The 27,387-nt window shown below is 41.2% G+C and overlaps 1 protein-coding gene across 4 annotated transcripts in view; it reads left to right on the forward strand.

Moving 5' to 3' along the window:
* Positions 1–27,387, forward strand: part of LOC125459972 (potassium/sodium hyperpolarization-activated cyclic nucleotide-gated channel 1-like) — a 295,720-nt gene that overhangs the window by 159,913 nt on the left and 108,420 nt on the right. The window lies entirely within an intron of this gene.

A 27,387-nucleotide genomic window follows, 5' to 3' on the forward strand; every position in this document is an offset into this window, starting at 1 on the left:
CACCGAACACGCCGACAAAGCGAGGCGCGTAAATAATAAGCGGGATAGAACACTGACTCTTCACTGGAGGTGCACTGACGATGTTACCTAGCAGGGTGACAAAACTTTTGCGATCAAACCCACTGGCTCGACAAACATGTCGACAACCTCTGAGCATGCAGGAATGTAGAATTGAGATTAAAATCAGAATAGTCATGATCTTATTTAGTGACAGAGCAGGTTCGAAGGGCTAAGTGGCCTACTCTTGCTCCCTGTTCTTACATTCATATCGTCAAAGACTGAAGCAAATTTGTGAAACATGATATCCCTTTCACAAAACCATGTTGATTCTATTTGATTGGATTTAGTTTTTCTCAGTTCCCTGCTACATCTTCTTTAATGTATTTCCTAATGACAGATGTAAAGATGTCTGAGTCATTGTCATGGAAAAGAAGTGTCCTGAATACTGATCTCTGGGGTACTGCAGGACAAATCTTCCTCCAGCCCTAAAAAAAATCCATTAGCCACTCACTGTTTATCGTCACTCAGGCAATTTGTATCCAGTATTTGCAAACTAAATTTTGTTGTTAATTTTACTAATGAATCCCTCTCCTCCCATTTTGTTTTGCAGTATTAATATTCAAAAGGGACCATCAATTACATGTTCTGTATCTTTTGCTGAATTGCTTTATTTTTAATGAGTACCTTTTCAAAACATTCCTTAAAATGGGTATTGTAATGCCCTGTGAGTTATTGGCCTATGTAGTAACCTCTGTGCTAATTTAATATTAAGTGGACTGGTTTAAAGTGACTATCTTTGTTTCCTGCACTTCATCAGTTCTACGTATCACATTTTATAAATGCAGAAAAAATGCCAGTTGCCATGTCTTTCTTAACAATTATTAAACTCTTAACTTCACTGGATATTCAAAACAATCAATCTTACCTTTAATACATCTTACTATTGGAAGCATCTGACTTTAAGAAAGACAATTTGTGAGAGCTTACTGGCAATATTCAAGCTCCCCAGGGCACGTCCTGACAGATTGCAAATGAGGAGTGCAGTTGCAGTTGGATTTGTGACTTATAGCTGCGATAGCATTTCAATGGAGTCTCTACAGTTACAACGATAGAGGTAACAAAACATAGCAAAGTGTATAGGCATAATAAAAATAATACTTTTAGTGTTTCAGAAGAGATATTGAGAAAGCAGGAAATTATTCCAGCAGGTTATAGTTAATGAAGGCCTAATAAATATTAACGTTCCTGAATAACAGTTAGAAGAAAGATTTAGAGATGGATTGGTTAACAAAAGTGTTCTGATAAGAGTTGCACAAAGTGGGCCATGTGGTGCTGTGCTTGTGTCCCTAACTCAGCCACACTAGGGGCATTTAAACAGTCCTTCAAACAGCATATGGATAATGATGGGATAGTGTGGGGGGAGGAGCTTAGATTAGTTCACAGGTCGGTGCAACATTGAGGGCTGAAGGTCCTGTTCTGCGCTATATTGTTCTATGTTCCAACACTGGGCCTGAAATTGTGGATTCAAACTCCACTCAGAAAATGATGACCATAGTGTTGGCTCATAACATGTCCATACAGGTTGATACAACATTAAAAAAAAGTGTGCTAATTTCACAGAAATATATTTGGCAAAATTCCACAGACAGGCTGACCTGAGCCGTTTGGTGTTTTTAAAATGAAATGAATTCCTTGAATTTTAAATCTAAATTGATCTTTCTGTTGGTTATTCTCAGTCTTCAGCCAATACTTATGGATCATTGACCATAGATTGATTGAAGAGTGCAGCAACACCTTTGGCCTATTCTTAGTGCTCAAACTTCAGATCTATACCACAAAGTCTTCAGTCCACCAGCCTGTCTGTGAGCTCCCTAATGGTAAAAAAAAATTGTTGTGCTGGTATTAATTGGAAGAAATCCAGTTTTATTCCCACTGTCATTCATTCTGCTGTCTAAAAGTGTGCCAAAAATTAAATGGGACCTTCTGTGCAGCCAGTGATCAATGTCCTGCCTTTCTAGTTTTTTTTGGGGGAATCTTTTTATAAAATATGGCAATGGCAGATGGATTCATTAAATCCATCTGCATAATGTGTTTTCGACAGATTGTTCAGTTTTAAAAGTTTCCTCGAATCTCTTCCTTAGTCAGTAGTTTTCCAGTGCTTCATATAGTAAACCTTGGCCCCTCTATGATTCAGCTACTGTTCTTTTCTCAATTATCAGCCCTTGCAGTGCTGTGTGACCTGAGGATTATCAGGGAATTTACTTGCAGTAATCTTCTTCCTGGATTAAGTGTAGTCCTCAGATGCACAACTAAACTCACATTGGATTGGAAAATATTAAACGAAAGCAAGAGCTTTTGTATTAGAATGCATTCTCCAGCAGACCTGTTTACAATTCAGTAAAAACTGAAGTGTGAAAATTGTTCTGTTTTCAGAAAGCAGAGGACAAAAGGCACATAAAATGAGCCAAGACTTATAGCTTATGTACTCTTTCACAGGATGTAGGCATTGCTGCTGAGGGCTGCGTTTATTCACTATATCCCTAACTATGCTTGGGGAGGTGTAAGTAAACCATCAGCGTGAACTATAAGACCATGAGATGTGGAGAAGTATCAGGCCATTTGGCCTATTGAGTTTGCTCTACCGTTTGGTCATGACTGTTATGTTTCTCTGACCAATTCTCCTGCTTTCTCCCATAACCCTTGATCCCCTTACCAATCAAGAACCTATCTATTCTCTGTCTTAAATCCACTCAATAACTTGGCCTCCACTGCCCAGTGAAGCAATGAATTCCACAGATTCACCATCTGGCTGAAGAATTTATTTCTCATCTTAGATCTGAAGGGCCATCCCTTCACTCTGCAGCTGTGCCCTGAGGTTTTCCTTTCTCCTACTAATGGAAACATCTTCTCCACGTTCACTTTATCCACACCTCTCTGTATACTGTAAGCTTCAACCCCTTCATCCCTCTAAACCCCATGGAATACAGACCCAGAATGCTCAACAGCTCCTCACATGACAAGCCATTCATCGCAGATCATTCTCATAAACTTCCTCTGGACCCCCTCCAATGCCAGAACATCGTTCCTTAGATACGGAGCCCAAACTATATGTGGCCTGACCAGAGCTGCTCTAATCTGTGCAATTTCGATACAATTAGAATGCTATTAGCTAGAGATTTCCCAGATGTTGAATCACTACTGGCCTGGATGAAAACACCTTGAACAATAGTCAAGAAATTCAACACCATCCAGGACCCTATCCTAATGCAGGGGAAAGCAGCTCACTTAATTAGCAACCCATTCAGCGTTTTAACTATAGATATAACACAGTTTGGAGCTGGAGAAAAACAGTGAGGAATTTTAGAAGAAGGGTCCCCAACTGAAACATCAACTTTCATGCTCCTCTGATGCTTCTGGCCTGCTGTGTTCCTCCAGCTCCACACTGATTTATCTCTGACTCCAACATCGGCAGTTCTTACCATCACCTTAAGTAGACACTTAGTTGAGGAAAACTATGTCAATTTTCTTGAGCATCATTGGAGCTACATTCTTCCAAGCGAGTAGAGCATGCTTCATCACTTTCCTGACTTGTGTCTCGTAAATGGTGGTCATGCTTTAGGGATTAGGCGCTATTAACAACAGAATTCCCAACCTCTGCCCTAATTTTGTAATCATATTTTTTATAAAGCTGGATCAGTTTCGTTCCTGGTCCATAGAAACCTCCAGCATATTGATAGTGTGGGTTTCAGTGATGGTAAAACTGTTCAATGCCAAGGGGAATTGATTAGATTACTTTTGTCAGAGATAGTCATTGTCTGGCACTCATGTGGCATGGATGTTACTTACCATTTATTAACCCAAATCTGAATGTTGAGCTAATATTCCGGTATATGAGTACAAACTGCTTCAGAATCTGAGATGTCATGGATGGCACTGAACATGTACAGTCTTCTAATGAAACACCCCCACTTCTGCCATTATGATGAAAGGAAGGTCATTGAAGCTCAGCTCTCCACATAATTATAGGAAATAGAAAGTCATCAGCTGAAGTCAGAGTAAGGGAGAAAGTAATGAAGTATAAATCAGTGCTGTTGTGTAACATATGGAAATATATGGAGTGCAATGGGGAGTTATTGGCACAGATTGGTGTGTGGAAATTTGATGTGACAGTAGTAGCAGTGTGTCACAAGGGAAGGCAGAAATTGGTGTTGAATATTTGTGGATCCAAAGTGTTCAGAAAAGATCGGAAAGGAAAGGAAGGTGAAGGAATGGTGATACTGGTTATGGAGAGTATTGCAGAGCAAGAGAAAGAGGATGTTTTGGAAAACATTAATTTGGCTGGAGATAAGGAACAAAAAGAGTCTAATTATATTGCTCAGTGTGGTCAATAGATCAATAGTGAGTGGGGAGGATGTAGAAGAATAACTCTGCAGGGAAACTGCAGAGAGATGCAAACACTATAGCGTGTGCTTGAACTCCTGGGTTTCTCTGTTCCAGGATTTTGATCCAGATATAAAGAAGGAATGTCAATATACTTCCAAGCCAGGATGTTCAGTGGTCTGGACAAAATGATGTTTTGACATATCTACTGACCTTGTCCTTCACGATGGTGGTGGTCCTAGGTTTGGAGGATTTTGATGAAAGAGCTTGTTGAATTTCTACAGTGCATCTTGTAGATGGTACACAGCTGGTGGTGGAGGGAGTGAGTGTTTATGGTTTAAATCAAGCAACTGCTTTGACCTGGATGGTGTTCAGCTTCTTCGGCATTATTGGAGCTTCATTCATGATGCATTCCTTGTCAATGTTGGCAGGTTTTGGGGACGCAGGAGGTGAGTTATCTGCTGGAGGATCCCGCGAATCTGATCTGTCCTCATAGCCAAGTATTTATATGGTTAGCCCAGTTCAGTCTCTGGTCAACAGTAACCACTGGGATATTGATAGTTAGAAATTTAGGAATAATGTAGTAGAATGTCAAAGGACAATCATTAAATTCACTCTTGTTGGAGATGGCCATTTTCGGGCGCTTATGTGACATAAATGTTACTTGCCACTTGCTGTCACAAGGCTGGATATTGTCCAGGTCTCACTGTGTTTGGACATGGACTATTTTGGTGTCTGAGAAGCTGTAAATTGTTCTGAATAATGAGCCATTTTCAACGAACATCCTCACTTCTAACCTTATAATCGAGGGAAAAGCATTGAGAAAGCAGCTGAAAATGGTTGGGCCTAGAACATTACCCTGAAGAACTAGGATTCTTGTTGTGCAATGACAGTGTTGCTACCTCTAGACCAGGAGACTAAGGTTCAAGTTCCACCTGCTCCAGAGGTAATAATAACATCTCTGAATAGGTTGATTAGAACATATATACCCCAAGAAACTCCTGCTGTGGTGTCCTGAGGCTGAGATGACTGATTTCTAACAAACATAATCATCTTCAAAGTACAGGGTATGGCTCCAACCAGCAGAGAGTTAGCCCCCCAATTTCCGTTGACTCCAGTTTTGTTCAGACTCCTTAATGCCACACTCAATCAAACGTGATCTGGATGTCGAGGGCAGTCACTCTCATGTCATGCCTGGAATTCCTCTCTTTAGTCCATGTTTGAACCAAGGCCATAATGAGGTCAGGAGCTGAATAGCCCTGGCATAACCAAACTGGGCATCACAGAGGAGATTAAAGCTAAGCAGATGCTGCTTGATAGCACTACTGATGACACCTTCCATCACTTTATGATGGTCAAGATTAGACTGATGGGGTCAGGTTGGATTTGTTCTGCTGTTTGAAAATTTACTGGAGGTTTTGAAGAAATAACAGAGACAGTTGATGAGGGTTGCTGTCAATGTCATGTACATTTCGAAAGGCATTTGATACAGTGCCACGCACAAATTGTGAGAAAAATTATAGCTCTTTGAATAAAGGAACAGGAACAACATGGATGCAAAATTTGTGAGCGATCGGAAACAGTGAGTAATGCGCAATGGATTGTTATAGGGGCAAAGAGAGGTTTGGAGTGAAGTCCTCCAGGGATTGGTAATGGGACTGAAAACTTAACACATGATTTTCTCTTAGTTGAGTTGAGACTCAGGTTTCCAACTTCGAACATTTATCCATGCCTGCCTGGAAGATGTAAACATCAACAAAATTACATACAGCTCAATGTTTTTATTGTTTAGACAAAGGTTTTGTACTATTTTTATAGATAATAATCTTCCAAACAACTCCACTTACAGATAATGAATTCTAATCCAAGGATTACTTGTTGAGCCACCATATCTCTGTCCAATTGGCATCTCAGGAGCACAAAAGCTGACGTTTCGGGCCTAGACCCTTCATCAGAGAGGGGGATGGGGTGAGGGTTCTGGAATAAATAGGGAGAGAGGGGGAGGCGGACCGAAGATGGAGAGTAAAGAAGATAGGTGGAGAGGAGAGTATAGGTGGGGAGGTAGGGAGGGGATAGGTCAGTCCAGGGAAGACGGACAGGTCAAGGAGGTGGGATGAGGTTAGTAGGTAGATGGGGGTGCGGCTTGGGGTGGGAGGAAGGGATGGGTGAGAGGAAGAACAGGTTAGGGAGGCGGGGACAGGTTGGACTGGTTTTGGGATGCAGTGGGTGGAGGGGAAGAGCTGGGCTGGTTGTGTGGTGCAGTGGGGGGAGGGGACGAACTGGGCTGGTTTAGGGATGCAGTTGGGGAAGGGGAGATTTTGAAACTGGTGAAGTCCACCAGTTCACCAGTTTCAAAATCTCCCCTTCCCCAACTGCATCCCTAAACCAGCCCAGTTCATCCCCTCCCCCCACTGCACCACACAACCAGCCCAACTCTTCCCCTCCACCCACTGCATCCCAAAACCAGTCCAACCTGTCTCCGCCTCCCTAACCTGTTCTTCCTCTCACCCATCCCTTCCTCCCACCCCAAGCCGCACCCCCATCTACCTACTAACCTCATCCCACCTCCTTGACCTGTCCGTCTTCCCTGGACTGACCTATCCCCTCCCTACCTCCCCACCTGTACTCTCCTCTCCACCTATCTTCTTTTCTCTCCATCTTCGGTCCACCTCCCCCTCTCTCCCTATTTATTCCAGAACCCTCACCCCATCCCCCTCTCTGATGAAGGGTCTAGGCCTGAAACATCAGCTTTTGTGCTCCTGAGATGCTGCTTGGCCTGCTGTGTTCATCCAGCATCACATTTTGTTGTCTTGGATTCTCCAGCATCTGCAGTTCCCATTATCTCTCTCATATCTCTGTCCAATGTTGTTCAGATAGCTTACATTCCATGTCTGTACAATGACTATCCAGGGGATTCTTCTATAAGCTGTGTTCTGGCAATGTGAATTGGCTATAACGCAACTGACAAATAGGGGAATGGTATTTGTAAAATGTAAACTTTGTGTTGGCTATAACACGATTCCAACATTGACACCACATGATCGGTTCGCGGGCTTTGTCCTGAGCATGAGCCAAAAGAGTCCCCATGCTGACATCTAGGATCCACGCGCTTTCTATGAGAGGAACTGCACAATTCAGCCGTGTTACCAACAAAATGCGACGATAAGATGGAAAGAATGATAACAAGAAGTATCCTGGTGATAAAATTGTCGGTGACGTATGTAAAATAAATGCTATAATGCCGGAAGAGAATCTAGAATCAAAGAACTGAATGAACCACGGATGCTGTAAATCAGGAACAAAAACAGATGCTGCTGGAAAAGTGCAGCAGATCTGGCAGCATCTGTGGAGAAGAAAATCAGAGTTAAGATTTCGGGTCCGGTGACCCTTCCTCAGAACATTTCTGCTGAGCTTTTCCAGAAACTTCTGTTTTTGTTTGAGAAGCAAAGAACATTGTGTTGACCTTGCAAAGCAAGCTGGATTTGAAGAAGTGGAGAGTGAGAATGTTGAAGAGCTGCATGAGTACCACCGTGAAGAAGTCTCGACAGCTGATCTACAACAGCTTGTCACTGAGGGATAAATGGAAGCTGGAGATGAAGAAGATGAAGACCAGAATGCAGCACCGTAAGAGCTTTCATCTTCTGTTTTTCTTCTATCCTGAGGGAAATTGAGAAGCGCCTGCAACAACTAGAAGACAGTGATTACAATGCAGAGTGCAGCTGGGTAACAGCTCATGGAATAAGATCTTATTTGACACTGTATGAACTGCTTCTTCATGAATGAAGAGAAAGGGCAAAGCAACAAAAACTAGATGTATTTTTCTGAGCCAATCCCCAAGAAACAGTTAGAAGACAATAAATCACAGCCATTCACTTCTGGATTAACTATTTTTTGCCCTAACCCTACAAACAAAACTGCACTTGAATGTTGTATTGATGATGATGATGGTGACCTTCAGCCCCAGTGTTAACAACAGAGCTACCTCAGAAGCTCCAACTCCATCAAATCATCTTGACATTTTTTTCAAAATAAGATGATAAATTTACTGTTATTTCATTGTTACTTATGAATTAATCATTCGTTCAAACTGTACTATCCTTGTTTAATGCTTTTTAGTGATTTTTGAATCATTTTGAATGATTTTTCTGTTGGTATCCCCTCAACCCCCCTTTTCCCATAGGCTCTGTTATCTTTATAGTGCGATTTTCTATAATGCAATGTTACACAGGAACGTCACTGTCACATTGTAGCAGAATGCCCTGTATTATCCAATCATGTCGTAGCATGCTCACATAATCTGGCTGTTAGCACATGCTTGTGATTACCAGAAAACCGACACAATCTATTTCTTCCAATTTCAGGGACCCTAGATTTTCCAGATATTTATTAATAAATTTGTGATAATTATTATTTGTAAATATTGTGGCACAGGGAGCAATGTCTACACTTGTGGATGATGCAAAACAAGAAAGTATTGTAAACTGTGAGGACAGTATTGAATCGCTAAAGGACACAGACAATTTGGTAGAGAGGGCAGATGGTGATAGATGTAGCTTAATGCAGAAGAGTGTGAGGTGATACATTTTGATCGGACAGCTGTGTACAGACAAAATAAATAAGGCGTACAATCTGGAAGGAGGTTCTCGGGCAGAGGGACAAGACAATATAAGTGCAAAGGTCATTGAAGATGGCATTATAGACTGAGAGAGCAGTTAATAAATCATTCAGTATCTTAGTCTTCATTAACCTGAGAATAGAGTATAAAAGCGAGGAGACTATACTAAATTTATACAGGGACTTGCTAGTCCTCAGTTGGAGTATTGTGTTGCAGTTTTGACTGCTAAACTTTCGGAAAGATGTAAAGCATTGGAAAGAGGTTTAGGGATGAAGAACTTCAATTAGAAAGATAGATTGAAGAGTTTGGGACTGAAACTTCCATCCATTGACTCCACTTCTTGTTGCCTTGGAAAGGCAGCCAACATCATCATAGATCCCTCCCACCCCAGTTATAATCTCTTCCAGCACCTTCCATCGGGCAGAAAAGGTTAAATGCATGTACCAACAGGTTCAAGAACAGCTTTGTTCCAGCTGTTATTAGACTTCCGAATGGAACTCTCAAATTTCAAATCTAATGTTGATTTTGGTTTTTGTGCACTTCTTTACAGCCATAAATTTGTATTCCTAGCTCTGTGATCTTTGTGTGGTATGATCTGCCTGTACTACATGCAAAATAAAACTTTTCATTCTACCCAGGTACATGTGACAACAATAAAATAAATCAAAATCAAAATGTCTACTTGGAGAGAAGAATGCTGAGAGGAGATCACATAGAAGTTTTCAAAATCAAGAAAGATCTCGATAGCATAGACAGGGTGTAACTGTTCCTGCTCATAAGAGGATTGAGAACAGAAGAGAACAAATTTAAAGTGACTTATAAATGTAACAACCATGATATTTGGAATTTTTGTTTTTGCATGACGAGTGGTACAGGCATAGAGTGCACTGTCTGCAGGTGTGGTAAGCGCAAGTTTAGTTGAGATATTCAGAGGGCATTAGATGATGATTTATATAGAAATAATGTGCAAGGTTAGGGCAGGGGAATGGTACAAAATCATAATGCTCATTGTAGAGCAAGTGTGGACAGGACAGGCAGAATTGCTACACATCACCACTTCTGTGTTTCTGTGAATCAAATCGTCTAAAGTGTGGCATCTACGTTGTGTTACCAATTTCTTTTTGCTAAACACTTTCCTACATTCTTTTGTGACTTGAAGTCAAGAGAGAAATTATATGGTTCGACATGATCCATTACTAGAATTTGCAATAGCCATTAAACCTTTACTCGTAAACCATTTCAGTGTTTTGATGTTTGATTCCAGATGAATGAAATGATAATTAATTCAGTTCATAGGTAGAATTACACTTGCATTATTTTCAGAATAGGGGTGGAAAAAATGACATTTCATCAGAAAATTCAATGCAAACAAGACTTACTCAGTGCAAAGATTTGCAGACTTTTACCTTCACATCCTTCCTGAAGTTGTGCTGAGATTTGGACAAAATATTTTAGTTGTGGCTGTTAGTCAAAAGTTAGCCAAAACCTCCTTGCTTTTGTACCATATGCTCTGTTTGTAAAGCCAGGGATCCTAAATGCCTCATTTACTATTTTCTCAATCTGAACTAGCATCTTCAGCAATTTCAGCATGCTTGTCCTCATCCTTCCAATCCCTTATCCCATAAATTTCACTACATGAATCTGCAGAAGTGTCAAAGTTCTCTTATTGCCTATCACTACCCTCCTCAAAGTTCACAATATTCCAAGTTTGGTCAGATCTATAAATTTTACATTGTGCAAACTCAAGTCGAGATCATTAAATAGAGCACAGAAACACACCTTTTGTTCCAACCAGTCCGTGCCAACCATAATCCCAAACTAATCTAGTCCCACCTGCCTGTTCTTAGCTCATGTACATTAACAAAAGAAGTAGGACAAAAACTGACCTTGGAAACATTACTAGATTATAAAATGTGAGGCTGGATGAACACAGCAGGCCAAGCAGCATCTCAGGAGCACAAAAGCTGACGTTTCGGGCCTAGACCCTTCATCAGAGAGGGGGATGGGGGGAGGGAACTGGAATAAATAGGGAGAGAGGGGGAGGCGGACCGAAGATGGAGAGTAAAGAAGATAGGTGGAGAAGGTGTGGGTGGGGAGGTAGGGAGGGGATAGGTCAGTCCAGGGAAGACGGACAGGTCAAGGAGGTGGGATGAGGTTAGTAGGTAGCTGGGGGTGCGGCTTGGGGTGGGAGGAAGGGATGGGTGAGAGGAAGAACCGGTTAGGGAGGCAGAGACAGGTTGGACTGGTTTTGGGATGCAGTGGGTGGGGGGGAAGAGCTGGGCTGGTTGTGTAGTGCAGTGGGGGGAGGGGATGAACTGGGCTGGTTTAGGGATGCAGTGGGGGAAGGGGAGATTTTGAAACTGGTGAAGTCCACATTGATGCCATATGGCTGCAGGGTTCCCAGGCGGAATATGAGTTGCTGTTCCTGCAACCTTCGGGTGGCATCATTGTGGCAGTGCAGGAGGCCCATGATGGACATGTCATCAAGAGAATGGGAGGGGGAGTGGAAATGGTTTGCGACTGGGAGGTGCAGTTGTTTGTTGCGAACTGAGCGGAGGTGTTCTGCAAAGCGGTCCCCAAGCCTCCGCTTGGTTTCCCCAATGTAGAGAAAGCCGCACCGGGTACAGTGGATGCAGTATACCACATTGGCTGATGTGCAGGTGAACCTCTGCTTAATGTGGAATGTCATCTTGGGGCCTGGGATGGGGGTGAGGGAGGAGGTGTGGGGACAAGTGTAGCATTTCCTGCGGTTGCAGGGGAAGGTGCCGGGTGTGGTGGGGTTGGAGGGCAGTGTGGAGCGAACAAGGGAGTCACGGAGAGAGTGGTCTCTCCGGAAAGCAGACAGGGGTGGGGATGGAAAAATGTCTTGGGTGGTGGGGTCGGATTGTAAATGGCGGAAGTGTCGGAGGATAATGCGTTGTATCCGGAGGTTGGTAGGGTGGTGTGTGAGAACGAGGGGGATCCTCTTGGGGCGGTTGTGGCGGGGGCGGGGTGTGAGGGATGTGTCGCGGGAAATGCGGGAGACGCGGTCAAGGGCGTTCTCAATCACCGTGGGGGGGAAGTTGCGGTCCTTAAAGAACTTGGACATCTGGGATGTGCAGGAGTGGAATGTCTTATCGTGGGAGCAGATGCGGCGGAGGCGGAGGAATTGGGAATAGGGGATGGAATTTTTGCAGGAGGGTGGGTGGGAGGAGGTGTATTCTAGGTAGCTGTGGGAGTCGGTGGGCTTGAAATGGACATCAGTTACAAGCTGGTTGCCTGAGATGGAGACTGAGAGGTCCAGGAAGGTGAGGGATGTGCTGGAGATGGCCCAGGTGAACTGAAGGTTGGGGTGGAAGGTGTTGGTGAAGTGGATGAACTGTTCGAGCTCCTCTGGGGAGCAAGAGGCGGCGCCGATACAGTCATCAATGTACCGGAGGAAGAGGTGGGGTTTGGGGCCTGTGTAGGTGCGGAAGATGGACTGTTCCACGTAACCTACAAAGAGGCAGGCATCGCCACCCGAAGGTTGCAGGAACAGCAACTCATATTCCGCCTGGGAACCCTGCAGCCATATGGCATCAATGTGGACTTCACCAGTTTCAAAATCTCCCCTTCCCCCACTGCATCCCTAAACCAGCCCAGTTCATCCCCTCCCCCCACTGCACTACACAACCAGCCCAGCTCTTCCCCCCCACCCACTGCATCCCAAAACCAGCCCAACCTGTCTCTGCCTCCCTAACCGGTTCTTCCTCTCACCCATCCCTTCCTCCCACCCCAAGCCGCACCCCCAGCTACCTACTAACCTCATCCCACCTCCTTGACCTGTCCGTCTTCCCTGGACTGACCTATCCCCTCCCTACCTCCCCACCCACACCTTCTCCACCTATCTTCTTTACTCTCCATCTTCGGTCCGCCTCCCCCTCTCTCCCTATTTATTCCAGTTCCCTCCCCCCATCCCCCTCTCTGATGAAGGGTCTAGGCCCGAAACGTCAGCTTTTGTGCTCCTGAGATGCTGCTTGGCCTGCTGTGTTCATCCAGCCTCACATTTTATAATCTTGGAATCTCCAGCATCTGCAGTTCCCATTATCTTGGAAACATTACTAGTTCAGTCATGTCCTTTAGGGGAGGACATAGCTACATGTGACTCACACCCACCGCAACATGGCTGACTCATAACCACCCCTAAGATGGGCAATAAATACTGGCCGAGCCAGTGATGCCCTCATTCCCAAGAATGATCTCAAAAAATAAAATCTGCGAAATAAAAACCAAAAGAACTGCGAATGCTGTAAATCTGGAACAAAAACAAAGTTGCTGGAAAAGCTCAGCAGGTCTGGCAGGATCTGTGGAGGAGAAAACAGCGTTAACGTTTTGAGTCCGGTGACCCTTTCTCAGAACTTGATAATCTGCTATCCTTTTGTCCAAACAACAGCTGTTCATCACTGTTCTGTACTTTTTAACATTTAGACAACCTCATAACTGTGCTGCCATATCCCTTTGATTCCAGGAATCTGTTATGTACTATTGTTTGAAAGCCCAGGGGCACTATATCAACCACACTATTCTCATCAACCCACTCTTCAATTTTATCAAAAAGTTAAGTCAAATTAGTTAATCATAATTTACTCTTAATAACTACAGGCTGTCTTTTCTTAATTAATCAACATTTGTCCAATTAACAGTGAGTGTTGTCACTTCTAACAGCTTTTCCATCCTAAGGTTAAAGTGGCAATTTTGAATGTCATTTATTTTAATGCAAGGAGTCTTGCAAATAGGAACAAGAAGTCAAGGATGTTAATCGTCACATGAGGATGTGATATTATTGCTGTCACAGGTACATGGTTGAGGAAGGGAAAGTCAGGCAGCTCAATATTCCAGGACAAGAAATCTTGAGGCGAGATGTGGAGGTGGTGTCACAGTATTGATCATGGAGTCAATTACTGCAATAAGGAATGATGACACTTTTAGAAGATTCCACAAATGAAGCCATATGAGTGGAACTTTTGTTCAACTATAAAAAGAACCAATCAGACTACAGCTGGAATACTGTGAACAGTTTTGGGCCCGTTATCTAAGAAAAGATATATGGGCACTGGAGAAAGCCCCAACCGGCAAGATACTTGCATTAAAATAAATGTCATCCAACCTTGACATTTTAAATAAAAACCAAAAGAACTGCAGATGCTGTAAATCAGGAACAAAAGCAGAAGTTGCTGGAAAAGCTCAGCAGGTCTGGCGGCATCTGTGAAGAAGAATCAGAGTTAACATTTTGAGTCCAATTACCCTTCCTCAGAACTGATGGTAGCTAGGAAAGTGTCTGCTCTTTTCTGCCTTTGGCCTCCATCCCCATCTATCGTTTACTGTTTATACCCTCAACCCTATTTTCTACAGGTAAGCCAATATTTCCCTAGACACCATCAGTTCTGAGGAGGGGTCACTAGACCCGAAACGTTAACTCTGATTTTTCTTCACAACTGCTGCTGGACCTGCTTTTCCAGCAACCTTTGCTTTTTTCCTTGCCATTTTAAACTTAGAATAGAAAAGCTGTTAGAAATAATAAACTGGGGCACCATTATGTATCACTTAGACCAGAGCCTCACTAATTCCAGGTGTGGAGGGACTGTCGAATGAAGAAATGTTGAGTAGGTTGGACATGTACTCATTGGAATTTAGAAGAATCAGAGGTGATGTTACTAAAATATACAAGACTCTCTAGAGACTTGAAAGGATGGATGTGGAGAGGTTTTATAATCAGTGTTGGAGAGTCCAGGACGAGACAGTGTAATCTGAGGAGAAGGGGTTGTACATTTAAGAGAAAGGTGAAGAGGAATTTCTTCTCTCAGAAGATGGTGAATCTGTGGAAATCTTTACAGCAGATAGCTGTTGAGGCAGGGTTGTTTAGAATATTTAAGCCTGAGATAGACAGATTTTTAATCAGCGAGAGAATCAAGGTTTATTGGAAAAAAGCAAGGAAATGGAATTGAGAATTAGCAAATCAAGGTTTACAGGGAAAATGCAATAAAGTGAAAGTGAGAAATGTTGGATCAGCAATGATCTTATCGAATAATGGAACAGGCTTGAGGGGCTGAACACCCAACCCTAGTTCCTATTTCTAATGGGCTTATCAGCCATGATCTCATTGAATAGCAGAACAGAGCAGACTCTGTTTTCTGATGAAGGGTCTAGACCTGAAACGTCAGTTTTTGTGCTCCTAAGATGCTGCTTAGCCTGCTGTGTTCATCCAGCTCCACACTTTGTTATCTTGGATTCTCCAGCATCTGCAGTTCCCATTATCTCAGACTCAGTAGGCTGAATGGCCTACTTCAATTCCTCTATCTTACGGAATTGCTCCCAAATGGGGTGAGAGCGGGCTGTGGGTTGGACAATTGCCTATGAGCCAAAGTGTGTCTGAGAAAGATCTTCAGTTTTCTTACCATATGATGAGGGTCCACCCACAGCTAGAATAAAGATGGCCAGAAGCAGGAAGGTACGATAATTGCCCTCTGAAGTAGTTTAGTTGTGTTCTGGCAATGGCGTGACAGAATGAAAACAAGTACACGACCCATCTGCTTTTCCCTGCTATTTTCTAGGCCTACTAACTCCTAGTCCAGCTTGGTAAAATAGGAATGCCTTTGAGGGATCAGGTTCCAGGACTTTGACCCAGTGACAGTGATGGAATAGCAATATATTTCTCACAATCTTGTGTGTCTCAGAGAGGATCTTGCAGTAGTTGTGGTCCCAAATATCCACAGTGAGCTGTGAATTTTCCTGAACCCATTGCAGCAAAACCATAACAACATACCTCTGTTAAATAGACCTCTAATGTGTAAGCACTGCAGTATAATTCACCTGGATCACAATTCTCTGCAGATGCACATGGGACACATAACCAATTTTGTTTTATACAGCTCATGGTGGACTCTGCTCAGATCTCCAAAATGTTTTGATGTGAGTATATAAGTCAGGAGCAGGAGTAAGCTATTTGACCCCTTGACATACTTTGCCTTTTAATACAATCATGCTCACCTGATTGTAATCTCAAATCCACATTCACAGGAAACCTTTCACCCCTTTTGAACCATATACAATTTTGGTGAATTTGCAGAATAATCCTTCTAAAACCAAATTGTTCAACAGTATGATACCCAGAACTGTCCACCATTGCAGCTGTGTGCTATGGTCTAACCACGGCTTTGTACAGCCGAAGCAAAATTCCCACCCTTTCATATGTAGCCCTTTAATTAGAAAAGCTTACATTCCACTCACTTGATTTTTTTTAGTACCAAAGTACGTCATTTTGGTGATGTTTTATTGAACTCTTCAATCCCATTGGAAGAGCTCTTAATGAAAGATTTACAAAAGGGTTGCACAATTTGATTACTCGAGTGGCCCCTTTCTTTGTTGGAAGGTTTGGCTACTCTCACTAACGTTTAATAATAAAACAGTGCGACAGGAAAGAAGTAAAGAATCAAGAGGCACAAGGAGTGAATCCAGTGAAAACAAAACCTGCAAATACTATCATAGATATTGTGTAACCTGTATGAAACTTGGTTCGCCATTTAGTAACTAAAATATTCCTGTTCAGAAGCTGAAGTTTGCTTTGTAAAAGTTCAGCTTGCAAATTAATACTGGTGAAAAATGTTTGACTGCAATTACAATTGCAATGGGAAAAAAATAAGCTTCTTCCTTCTCTTATCCTGGTGGCTGACAGCAGCCACTTGTGCTATGAGTCTGTGATAACATACGTCCTCTACTACACACTGGGACTTCATTAAAAGATGACTGCAGGGTGACAGCTTACGAAGCACAATCTGCGATCTAAAAATGGTGTTCATTGTGCTTTGAGTAACTCTTCTGTTAACCATTTCAATGACAGCTGTGGTGTAACGAAGGATTCTCTTCCCCATCAAAGAAGTAAAAGTGGGGAAAAAAAACCAAATCCAGGCAATTACATGGAAACAAAATAGTGCAAAGATTTCTGCAGCTATTTTTGTTCTATATTTTGTCCTGTTGCTTTTCCTTTTTAGGGTATTTCTCTATGATTCTTTGTAACATCAGTGGTTAACTGGGTTGAATGTGTTACAGAGTTCGTGTTAGATGAATTACTATCAGTAAATGTACAGATTTGACAAAAGGATCTATTTTGAGTAAAGCTAATTTTATGAACACACACTCCTGGAACCTTGTCCATCTGCTTTATATTCGTAAAATCAACTCACAATCTATTCCACAGACTTATTTGATAAAAGTTTTTGGTAGCACCCTTTCTCTGCCATGATATGTTACTAGTAAGGTAGATGGACACTTAGCAATATAGTACTCAAAGAAAAGAGGAAAGACCCAATGGCTCAAAATTGATAGCTCACAAATCTACCGTATATATCATCAGTAATGCCCACATTCCCAAAGGAATCGCTTCAAATTATAGTTTCCCAGATTAAAACTCATATCTGAAGAGACTTCCTGAAGGATATGTTTAATTTATATGGAAAATCAACACACAGAAATTTGGAGTTTGTGTTATTTTTAATGTTTTTGTCTTCACCTCTTCCATATTCTGTATTGTGATTATTTGCTTTAAGTTTTGTAAAAACATCAGAAATAAGTGCAGGAATGTAATGCTCATTGAATCTCTTCTGTTAGAGCATGTCCGATATGTTTTAACTCCACTTTCTCACTTCATCCTCATGCGGATTGATTCCCTGGGTGTCCAAAATTCTTCTGATCTCCATCTTAAATATAGTCATCCACTCCTGTTATAGTTAAAGAGACTTCTTTAAAAAAGAATTGTGGTACTCAGAGTGAAGAAACTTCTCATTGCAATCATAAATGACCAATTCCTTATCTGAAGACTATGACTCTTAGTTCTATACTGATCACTCGGAGCAGAAACAACCTCTCAGCATCTATCTTGGGAAATTCTCTAAGAATTTTATGTTTCAGTGAAATCACACCTCCATCTTGTTAATGGCAGACAATATAGGCTAATCTCTCCTCACTGAACACATCCGCTAGCTCAGGAATCAATCTGATGAACCCTGTTGCACCCCTATATGGTAATCACATCTTGCCTTAAATAAGGAGATCAAAAATGCCTACAGTAGTCTAGATGCAGTCTCTAAGTCTTATTTTAATGTAACAAATCCCATTACTATTATTTTTCATCTCTTCATATGAATGCAAACATGCTGATTGCCTTCCTAACTGCTTTCTGTACCCGCATGTTGGCTTCCTGAGGTTCTTGTACAAAGGCACCCAAATTACTCTGAATGTCAACATTTGTCAGCCTTTGCTGAATTTTAAAACCGTATCAATTTTCAGGGATACATTGGCAAGATCGTAAACTTCTTTCTTTAGAATGGTTTTTAAATTGATGTGTTGGCCATAGCTCGACCAATTTTCCTGGGAAATTTTATTCCTATAGGAAATGTAAAGTCATTGAAACCTATGAATTAGTTCCATAAATGTTTCCAACACCTTTTTCCCCTTTCTCCATTCTTGATTAGTAAGCTTGTACATAAACTTCTTTACCTTTCCAATTTACAGTGAATGTTAGAGAGTGTTACAACAAAGTTGAGACAAGAAAAAGAATGGTGTTTCTATTGGATGGAAAATAAATTTGACAGTGATATTTCACCTATACTGTACCAGAGTGGATTTCTATGTCCTGAAATATGAGAAGGGAGAACATACCCAAAGATTTCTGCACTAGATTGTGCTCCAGGATTGGGAGTTTTGTTCAAGCTGTCTTTTGCCTAAGATATCTTTTCCTGTTGACTACTGACCATATTTTATATGCTCACATATAAATAATTTGTTTTGATCATTTGCTCTTTTGATGTATTTGACTTTTCATGTCAGGACAGGGTTTATTGACCATCCAGGGTTTATTATCATCCAGTTATTTCACTTTTGCTACTCTTTCATGGGATATGGGAATTGCTAGCTGGGTCAGCCTATAGTGCCCATTTGTCCATTCCTACTCATCCTTGAAAAAGTGGCAGTCGGCTGCCTTCTTGAACTGTTGCAGTCGTTGAGATGTAAATACACCCACAATGCTGCTTTGAAAGAAGTTACAGGGTTTTGACCGAGCAACAATGAAGGAATGGTGATGTAGTTCCATGTCAGGATGATGTGTAATGTGAAAGGGACATTTCAGGTGATGTTGATCCCATGTGTCTGCTATCCTTACCCTTCCAGATAGAGGTCACAGGTTTTGAAGGTACCATTGAAGCAGCTTTAGCGATTTGCTGCAGTGTATCTTTTAGATGGTAGACATTGTTGGTACTGTCTATTAATGATGGAGGGAGCGAATGTTTAAGGTGGTGGATGGGACATCAATCAGGTAAACTGCTTTTTTCTGAATTACCAGCATTTTTAAATGATGTTGAAACTGTTGTTCTGCCTTTTGATTGTGGATAGGCTTTAGGGAGTCAGGATATGAGTTACCTGCTGCAGAGAACTCAGCTTCTAACTTGATCTAACCTTTTCGTGGCATGATTTAAATTGCTGTATCAGTGCAATTTCTGTTCAGTAGTAACCTTTGAGATTTGGGCAGGGAATAGGATGGATTCAGTGATGATGATGCTATTAAATGTCAGATGGATCTGTTTAGCTTGTCTCTTGTTCAAGATGGTGTTTGGCATGGATTGGCACATATGCTATTTGCCACTTATCAGAATTATAGAATCCCTATAGTGTAGAAGCAGGCCATTTGGCCCATTGATTTCACACTGCCTCTCCAAAGAGCATCCCACCCAAACCCACCCTGTGTCTGTAATCCAGGATTTTCCATGGCTTAACCCACCTAACCTGCACATCCTTGGATACTATCGGCAATTTAACATGGCCACCAGTCCAACCAAATGCACACCCTCGGTCACTGAGAGGAAACCGGAACACTAGGAGGAAACCCACACGTACACAGGGAGAAGGTGCAAACTCCACGCAGACAGTTTCCTGAGGTTGAAATCGAACCTGCGTCTCTGAGGTTGTGAGGCAGCAGTGCTAACCACTCTGCCATCCTGTATCAGCCCAAGCCTGGAAATTGTCCAGGCCTTGGTCCAGGGCGTTAATAGTCCAACATCTTCAGTTAAATTATACAAAGTGCCAGATTTCTTTCTCCAGGTAAAAAGACTGGTAGGAAGTCAACAAAGGTGAGATTTCCACTCCTTAAACATAGGAAATCCCTCCTCAGAAAGCTGTCATTTGACAGCTGTCTAGGGTTTCAAGATAGAGGAAATCTTCCCTCTAAGCTGCACTTATGCAGCCCACTCTGATGTTCCATGCACAGTGATTGGTGTCTCCATACCAGCAGCATTAATCTCTGGTTTTGGAGGCCACGTCTGTGCACACGTGTTAGCCTAGAAGGAGATTGAAGGAAATGATGTGCAGAGGCACACTGTAACTTACCAAGCTGACTTGTAGTGTGGGACTATCCCACCACTAATTAAATTTTGGAGGTGGCAGAATGAAACCATATATATGAATTAATTACATAGTTAAGGACATCAATTGCCCATTTGTAATTGGGTCATCAACACCCACGGTGCCACAGAAACAAGTACAATTAATATTTCAAAAGATGAGGGTTTAGAAGTCTAAAGATGTACCAGATGTTTTACACAAAGAGAATAAGTAACGTCAGTCTGTATTTCCAATGACTGAACTTTTTTCCCTATGATGCAAACAAAATAGAGCACTTTTGAACTGATTTTTGTATTTGTCTTGACATAGGAATAAAAATTCCTTTGTAAAGTAAATGTTGGTACGCTTACCACTGGATTTAATAAGCATAGCCAGCTTCAAACCTGATTGCGATGGAGGACTGAACCTTTTATGAAGAGCTAGATATTGTTCAGTAAAGAAGATTTGCCTACCACTTCAGTTTTCTAATGTAAATCTCACAATTTTCATAGCCATTTTTATTTTATAAATGGCTAGACTTGTTGAATTTAGTCTGACAAATTGTCAGAGTGGAATTTGAATTCACATCCACCGAGTTCTTCCATCAGTGCAGTACCATAGCTCAGGATGAGAAACTGGAGGGCCTCTGGCACTGTGGAACTTTTTCTCAGTAAGAACCAAATTACAGTTTCAGCTTCGAGTTTCACTTGTTCAGAACAGAATTGAGTATTTGGGCACATGTACACCATTTATTCAGATTCACCTCTCACATCATTTCGGGAAAGGAGGAGAGAAAAGAAGATAGCGTCCAATGCACCAGCTGTGAGTAGTTCTTATAAATTCTCTAAATGGTACAATTTTACTTTAAGGGTGAAAAGGTAACACTAATTTTACAATGGAATCTTTAATCCCAATGTCAACTCCAGTTCCAACATTAGCTCAAAAGAGAACTGTTTACATTGTTAAGAGAGCCAATATTTTTGATTGTATCGTCCAGAAATGTTCAGTCATTGGAAGTGCAGGCTGTCATTACTTATTTTCTTTCGGTAAACCATCTGGTACTTCCTATCATTTTAATCATCCTCCTTGTGAAATGTTAAACATTATCCCTTGTGTTGATTATCCTACCAAAAAGGGTGATAACAGACACCAGCAGTAAGTAAATTATTGATAAATTTGGAAGTAGTTAATTGCAGCAGTAATGAGAATGTTGTCTGTGTCATACACGGCTCTCTCACATTACAAATGAAGTCTCGCAGGTGGCATTGGATGTATAATTATTTTTTGGACATATTTTTATGCCAGATTTCCTTTTATAGCTTCTATTAATTGAAAAGTACCACCAAGCATGAGGAATCTGTGAAGCTGAAACCCCACGCTTTTCACCTGAGGGAAATACTCAATAAGAATGTCAGCAGTTACTAAGCAAATAATCTTGTTTGCAAAAAGATTGCACTGCAGTGTAAAGGGCATCTGGAGGAGATTTTAACCCTGGGTAGACTGTTAAAATGACATAGCTGGCTTGCCCGTTGAATTTCCACTTGCATCATAACAATCCTCGTATGACTGCCTTTTGAGCAGGTGGCCTATGTCCATTGGCGACCATCTTTCAATATTCAGTTTGAGTCTGATGACACCATCAGATTCTGGCTGTGGTTTGCACTTTTTCTTGCCAAGTACTGCTTACCGCATGTCCTCTTGCAGTCCTCATTAAACCAGGGTTGATCCTCTGGCTTGATAGTAATGGCGCATTCAGGGCTATGCTTTGCTATAAAGTTCCTGATTGTGGTTGCATTCAATTCCGATGGTCCAGAAAACCTCTTGAACATCCACTGTTGTGTTGCTAGTTGTGTTCAAAATCTATCCTATTTAACCCAGTGGTACACAACACATTGGAAGATATCTTCAATGTGAAGAATTTGATTCCACAAAGACTTTTAAAGGACTAATGAAAGAAGCCAATGAGAGTAAACTATGTGGTCGAGTGTTGAAGACATATTTCTTTTCCAAATGAACACTAGCAAATCATTTCAGCACTTAAAACAATGTGGTCATTTATTTGTGTTGTTAATCGATAAGTCATCACAAAATGCAAACAAAAAAATTCTGGATTCTAGTAATCTAAAATAATAGAAAGTGCTGAGAATATCCGAGGCCTGCCAGCATACGTGAATGGAGAAATAGGTTTAAAGTTTCTTATCGATAACTGAGAAGTTATCAGATTGATGAAATTGAATGTCAAGACAGGTGGCATTACTCATGAACTTTTTCTTAGTCTTCAACACGCGTCCGACATGTTATCAATTGTGGTTCAGTTGGTAGTGCTGTCACTTCTGAACAGAGGGCTCTAGAGTCAAGTTTTACTCTGCGTCGTGTGTACAAAAATCAAGGCTATGCTCTAGTAGAGTGCTGTGGGAAGCACTGCACTGACAGAGGTATTAACTTGCGGATGAAATGCTAAATTGAGGCTTTATCTGCTTCATCGGAAAAGGGATCTGATGGCCTTTTGTCAAAAAGGAGTAGATGAGTTATTCCCAGAGCCCTGATCAATATTTATTCCTCAATTAACATCACCTTTCCTTTGGTGAGAATTCACTGTGCACATATTAGTTGCCATATTTTCTGCATTGCAATGATGATTACACTATTACCTATTGAAAATGAAAATGATGAGTTTCTCATAGACACCTATAAAATTCTAACAGGAATAAATATAATAACAATGTTTCTGATGACTGGGAAATCCGGAGCCAGGAGGCACAGAGGTAAGAGGTAGATCACTTAGAAGATAAAGAGAAATCTTTTCACCCAGGGCGTTGTGAGCCTATGGAATTCTCTGCCACAAAAAGTGGTTGTGGCCCAGGCATTGTATGTTTTCAAGAAACAGTTATATATTGTTTTGAGAGCTAAAAGGATGAAAGGGTATGGAGAGAAAGCAAGGATGATGAGTTGGATGATCATATTGAGCAGACTCAAAGGGCTAAATGGCCTAGTCCTGCTTCTATTTTCTATGTTTTTATATTTCATTGGTAGTTGCTGGTTATGAATACCTCTGTGTAAGTGCACCTTTTATTATACATTTTCCTAATTTCTAAGTTCCTACCATCCTACACCCTTATGCCTACTCCCAAAACGTTAGTTTGCTTATTTTTCCTTTCCCATTTTTCTTCTCCTTTTTAATGCATTCACATGATGTGGTGGTCACTAGCCAGGCCAGTATTTGTTGTCCATTCCTAGATTCTCTTAAGAATCTTGTTGGTGGGCTCCCTTCTTAAACCATTACTGCTGCCTTTCCCTATATGCTACTGGGAAATATTACAACTACCTGTTCCTTGTAACGAAATTCAACAATTGACCATTGATTGACGCCACATCCACAGATACCCACTTCACCACTGTCACTCAACAGCAGCAGCATATGCTATATAGGACGCACTGCAGAAATTCACCAAGACTCCTTAAACGACACCTTCCAAAACCATGACCACTCCCATCTAGAAGTACAAGGAGCTTAGATCTATGGAAATACCACTGCCTGCTGACCCGACTTCAGGCTAATCACCGTCTTGACTTGGAGATGTATCTCCATTCCTTCAGTGTTATTTGAAACCTGGTACTCTGTCGCCAGTCACATTAAGGGCTTCAGATCAGAAGAGACTGAAGAAGGATCACTTGACCTAAAACATTTACCCTGATTTCTGTCCACAGACCCTTCCAGACCTGCTGAGCTTTTCCAGCAATTTCTACTTTTGTTTGTGGTTTTCCTCGACCACCTTAGGTTGTGCAGTTCTCTAGATCTAAAGAGGATGTAGCAGCAAATCTACTACATGGTGACTCTGGTAAGCTGCAGATACAACACGGTGGGCAATGCTGCAGGTTTGATTTAGCTATCTCCTGGAACATGCCGTCTGTAGAAGAGGTCTGCATCTTCAGACACTGATGTGAGAAACCTTCTCATACAGATTCTCATACAGAGAAGATTTGAACATGTCAGGACCTTACATAGTCAATGGCAAAGACATTTCAGGCCTGATAAGGGACATGCTGCAGCTGAAGAGTTAGGAACCCACCGAAGATGGAAAATTAGTTGCTCGAAAGCAGATGCAGACTGCATTATGTGGCAGTGATCTGGAGTCAGGTTTCAGCTGGAGGCTATATGAGCAAATTTAAAATCCCTGATGGACAAGGGAATTTTCTTTTCAAAAGGCACAGTATTACAGGCTGAGAAACCAAAAGAATGAAATAGCTTTCAGCTCAAATCGAGCATTGTTGCCATAGCGAATGGGTAGCACATAATGTGCCTGTATGAAGGGAAATCAAAGGCTACAAAGGCAAGCTAAACTAAAGTTGCAGACACAGAATATTGTGAAGCCAGAATTAAATTGACAAAAGGGCATATGAGAAGCTTAAGCTGCCCTAGCTTAATAGAATGAGGATGTAAGGATATTTCATTAAGGCCACAGAAAAGGTGCGATATCCTTCATCAAAATTGTTAAAAAGAAGGTAGGCAGCATTTATTTAAATGAAAAGGTGCATGAGAATCATCTGGAAAAAGCCCATGGAAGAAACAGGAACCATTAATGGCGTGTAAATAGTTGGTGACATCCTGTAAACATTATTAAGTAAGCAGGGTGATTTCTTAGAGATGCAAATAGCAGGGGTCATTTAGTTGTACACAGATTAAAACAGACATCATTTATTAAAGCCACAGTGGGATTTAGTCAGTAAAGCAGTTAAGGAAATGAGAATCATTTATTAAAGCCGTAAACAATAGGATTCATGCTGTGAGGCTGCAGGAAATTGGTAATTGTCTATTTTACCTGCTAAAAGTCAGAAACCTCCCATTTTAGCCACATAAGAACAGGAATTCTCTATTTTCACCAAAAATGTGGGAAACTCTTCATTTCAACAGCAACACCTCTGTTATCACAAAATAAAAATCTTTCAATCAAGGAAAATAGTTACATTTAGAAGATGTTACCATAAATAATGCTCCAAGGAACATTTAATTTCAGAGAAATCTGAAATAAAGCACAGAATTAGACATTTTGGACAAAACAAGTCTTAAGAAACAGAATAAATCCCAAATTGACACTAAATCAGAAGCTGAACAAGTAAATATAAATCAACAACCATATGGTATTGTACTGATGGTGTTATAGTTTTCAAGGCGTGAAAGAAGAAACAGATTTTTTTTTCCCTTTATTCATTCATGAGACGTGGGCATTGCTGGCTAGGCAGCATTTATTGCCCATCATGCAGTTAAGGGTCAACCACATTGCTGTGGATCTGCAGTCATATGTAGACCAGACAAGGAAGGCAGTGTCCTTCCCTAAAGGACATTAGTGGACCAGATGGGTTTTTCCTGACAATCCACAATGGATTCATGGTCATCATTAAATTCTTAATTCCAGATATTTATTGAATTCAAATTTGCCCACCTGCAGTGGCAGGACTTGAACCCAGGTGCCCAGAACATTTTCTGGCTCTCTGGATTAACAACCCAGCGATAATACCACGAGGCCATTGCCTCCCCTGGGACGATATTTGTGAAGAAGTACCGAAAGCCTTTGGTAAATATTTTAATCTCAGAAAAGTAAAATGCTTGAAGAAGTAAATTTTAGGAGAAGAATTTAGCATCCAGTGAATCCATCGATAATTTAAATCATGATCTCTACAGATGGTGCATACAACTCAATGGAAGCTGCTGGTGAAAAGAGAGAACCAATATCCGAAGATTCAGGGTACTGCGCAGAAGAAATTGCCTGTTTCAGCAGAGAAGATATGCTCTACAAAGAAATTCTGAGAGATTAGAAGTCTTTTATTTAAACGGGGCCTACAGGCCTAAAACTGTCTACCCAACAATCTACCAGTTTTCCATCTCCAAAGAGAATGTATGCCAGAAGGATGATAAAATCTCCAGATCACATAAGTTTGTAAGATCAGAGACAGGCAGGAGATAGAGTAGGGATAAATTTTAATTATGTGCACAAATATATAAAAAAGTGGAAAGTGTGGGGAGATGTTGTATATGGATCAAAATGGATCTCAAAAGTTATTACCGAAAAGCGTCATAAGCACCCTCCAAATTAAGGATGCCATATAATCCTGCGGGTAGAATGGTTTAGAATCTAAGTAGATCAGGGCCTAAAATCCAAGGTCCTCTTTGTAACAATATCTATCATGTCAACGTAACCAGTAATGCATTGCTAACATGCAATAAATTACTTTTTATATGAGAGAAGAGCAGATCAGTTAGTGGCTTTCCAACCTGATCACATTAGGCCAAGCAGACCCGGGAGATATCTGCACTTCAGAGGTGCAGACTCAGATAAGCTGCACAAGACAGCAATGTTCAACTGTGATAATGTTGAATAGCGAAACAGGCTTGAGGTGTCAAGTGACATACTCGTGTTCCTATTTCCCATGTTCTTATGAGGTCAGGTGATGCTGGGGGGTTAACTGTGATGTAATCATTAACCAGTGTACAATAATGTAAATATTTCCTCTCTGCAATTGGGTTCAATTTTATCAGGTTCCATCGAAGACTCATTAGATTGGGAACATGAATTCTTTCTCTCTACAGGCCTGCTGAGCTTTGTCAATACTTTCTGCTTTTATTCCAATTTTATTAGACATCCGTTCTTTTAAGTTAGCTCAGACTGCTGTTTTTATGCAAGGAAGCTTTTATTCCTTTTCTAACATTTTTCCCCGAATTGAGCCTATTTCCAATTCTTACGTATTTCTTCTCAAAGAGTTAAAATTCCAGCACTCCTTGTATTATTATGGGGAATCAGCATGGGGAAGCAATGGCGTACTGGAATTATCACTGGATTTTTAACACAGTGACCCCCAATAACAATCTGGGGACCTGGGTTCAAATTCTGCCATGGCAGATGGTGGCATATGAATTTAATAAATATCTGGAATTAAGAATCTAATGATGACCATGAATCCATTGTTGATTATCAGGGGGAAAAGCCCATCAGGTTCTCTAATGTCCTTTA

The sequence above is a fragment of the Stegostoma tigrinum genome, chromosome 1 (assembly GCF_030684315.1).
Source record: "Stegostoma tigrinum isolate sSteTig4 chromosome 1, sSteTig4.hap1, whole genome shotgun sequence".
Classification (NCBI taxonomy): Eukaryota; Metazoa; Chordata; class Chondrichthyes; order Orectolobiformes; family Stegostomatidae; genus Stegostoma; species Stegostoma tigrinum.